Source organism: Chrysochloris asiatica, unplaced genomic scaffold, assembly GCF_000296735.1.
Source record: "Chrysochloris asiatica unplaced genomic scaffold, ChrAsi1.0 scaffold00234, whole genome shotgun sequence".
Lineage (NCBI taxonomy): Eukaryota > Metazoa > Chordata > Mammalia > Afrosoricida > Chrysochloridae > Chrysochloris > Chrysochloris asiatica.
In genome coordinates this window covers 3,512,402-3,515,385 of record NW_006408752.1, presented here as the reverse complement: position 1 = coordinate 3,515,385, position 2,984 = coordinate 3,512,402, and the positions used below count along the sequence as shown (strand labels likewise).

Genomic DNA, 2,984 nt, shown 5'->3' with positions numbered 1-2,984 from the left:
AAAACAAAAATCCTTACCACTGGACCAATAAACAACATTCTTATTAACGGAGAAAAGATTGAAGTTGTCAAGGACTTCATTCTTCTTGGATCAACTAGCAACACTCGTGGAAGCAGTAGTCAAGATCGGACGACGTATTGCATTGAGCAAATCTGGTGTTGAAGAGCAGAGATGTCAGGTTACACCAAATGAATTATGCGACTCCAAAGAGTTGTATTAGTTTTCCAAGCTGTAAAATTATGTTATTTCATTCAGTTTCTCATCTCTCTTCCAGATGTAATATCCTTCAAGTTTTTGTGTTTTATTAGCCTTGAATCAGACTGATTGGTATGAGGATCAGAGCCCCAGTGTAGAAACTCCTTCAGAATTTAGAGTAGACATTCATATAAATTTTTGGTGAGCCAAAGTTAGAGATGGGGAAACCTGGAACAAATACAGCCAACGCTTTATTACATTTAATCAGAAATTTGGAATTTGGCAAATATTATGTGGAAGGCATAAACATTGATATCAAAGGCTATATTGAAAAAAATGGACTGGTGTGGACTGTTTTGAATCTGACAATCATATGGTTTCCTATGATAAAATTGACAAATTAAAAAGGGATGGCATTGCATTCATCATCCAAAAGAATATTTCAAGATCTTTGCAGTCTGTGATAAAAACATTTCCATATGCCTTCAAGGCAGACCAATTAATAGCACTATTTGTGCAGTTTACGCACCAGCCACTAAAGTCAGTGAATGTGAATTGAAGAACACTACCTACTTCTTCAGTTTCAATTAATCAATGGACTAAAAGAGTAACAACTGCTAGAAAGGGCAGTGCTTTCTTCTGCTGTGACGTGTGTAACCATGGGGAGGAACCCACTCGAATGCACATAAACACAAAAATACAATTCAAAGCATTTTACACAGTCCGATACCTTTTACCTTTCGTTTATGCCAAGAAATTTGTGAGCCAGTTATCTGGCCAACTGATTGATTGGAAGAGATTCATATTTGTGCTTATTCCAATGAGAGCTGTTCCAACAAAATGCAGAAATCATCAGACAATATCATGAACATCACATGCAAGTATAATTTCCAAAACGGCAGGAAGGGAACTTCCAGATGTGCAAGCTGGATTCAAAAATGGTAGTGGAATGAAGGATATCACTGCTGGCATCAGATAGATCTTGGTTGAAATCAGACAAGACCTAAGGGATATTTATCTGTGATTTATTGACTATGCAAAAGCTTCTTGCTGTGTAGACCATGACAAGCTATGGACAACATTGTGGAGAATGAGTACACTTAATTGTGCTCATATGGAAGCTGTACATAGACCAAGAGGCAGCTGTTTAAACAGAAGAAGGGAACACAGAATGCTTTAAAATTAGTTAAGGTGTGCACCAGGATTGTATTCTTTCACCATACTTATTCAATCTGTAGGCTGAAAAAATAATCTTAGAAGGTGAATTATAAGAAGAAAAATGTGGCATTCAAGATTAGAGGAAGAGTTATTAACAACCTATGATATGCACAACCTTGTTTGCTGAAAGTGAAGAGGAATTAAAATACTTACTGAGGAAGTCTGAGTTGTGTCTCAATGTTGTTTATTGGTCCAGTGGTGAGGCTTTTTGCTTTATTTACATTGAGATACAACACATAGAAAAGACTGGTGTACCATGCTGTGAATGTGAAATTGAAGAGGAATGGCTTCACATTCATCATCATAAAATTTACAGTTTGTATAATCTAATTTCTCTAATCTTTCAATAGACACATAATGGGCCTTCTATTGAGAAACAAACTTTATTCAGGATACTAAAATAAAACTAAACCCTCCTGTAACTCCCATCAAAAAATAAGGATAAATTTTTGAGGTTACATCAATGGGAACAATTGTATCATGACATAGGGGCCTAGTCACAAGCTTGCATAACAGGCAAACCAATGAGAATCCTGAAATAGCCAGGAGACACATACTAGGGTGACACAACTCAATCCATGAAATCATAACAATTTTGTGTCCATTGAAAAAAAAAAAAAAGCCTCCTACCACCTAACACCCCTGTCCATCTATCCTAGCGCACCCCCAATGGGTTGAAGTTGGTAGAGTAAACCTGGAGAGCAGTTGTTCATGGCTCCCTGCCAAAGTGAATGAGCAGCCCCATGCACCTGTCAGCAGAGCTGACTCTACTACCTAAAACAGATTCCCTCCTAATCCCAATGATATTTTTAAAGGCATTTTTTCCCTGTTAATATTCCTTTTCTTTGTTCTCTAAACACATTTTAGTAAGGTAGATACCGTGATCTGGTTCTAACCCGGCCCCTATAGACTTGACCACGGTCACTACCTCTCCCACGGTCATTACTTCGCCCACGCCCCAACCCCGACCACGAGTCCCACCATAGAAACCTCTGTAGAAGGCAGAATTGTAGTTGTTGGTACGACCACTGTAGCGAGATCTTGGGAATCCCCGGTCTGTGGTGCTGATGCCCTGGGTGTTGGTTTGCTTGGGTATCACTTTGATTAGCCTTCCTTTGAAAAGGGACTGATCTAAGGCCAAGGAAGTGCTCACTGACTCTTTGTCTGAGAACTCTATATATGCAAAGTCTTTGGGATGGCCACTGAATTTGTCACAGAGGATGGTAACCCGGTTGACTGAACCATAGTCTTCAAAGTGTTCTTCCAGCTCTTTGGCTGTGGCACCATGGTCCACATTGCCAACATAGATAGATCGGGCATCAGCGTCCGTGTTCTCCGTGGATGTGGTCACTGGAACTTTATTTTGCAGCTCCATTAGCATGGAATCTTCTTTGTACATCTCTCTGACACAGGAATTTAGATGTCTTCCAACTTAGGATCATCCACCTGTTCTCCCTGAATCAGTCCTGGATCTTCCAGTTGCGTACAGGGCCAAGTTGTGATACAACTCCAACTGCAATTGCTCTTCCCGCTCTAGTTTCTCAGTGGCCTGGGACACAAGGTATCACTCG

At 39.9% G+C, this 2,984-nt stretch overlaps 1 protein-coding gene and 1 pseudogene across 1 annotated transcript in view; one reads left to right on the top strand and one right to left on the bottom strand.

Annotated features, from left to right (window-relative positions):
• Window positions 1–2,984, top strand: part of SV2C (synaptic vesicle glycoprotein 2C) — a 351,290-nt gene that overhangs the window by 87,246 nt on the left and 261,060 nt on the right. The window lies entirely within an intron of this gene.
• The window catches only part of LOC102819697, a 39,386-nt pseudogene continuing 39,253 nt past the window's right edge, over window positions 2,852–2,984 (bottom strand).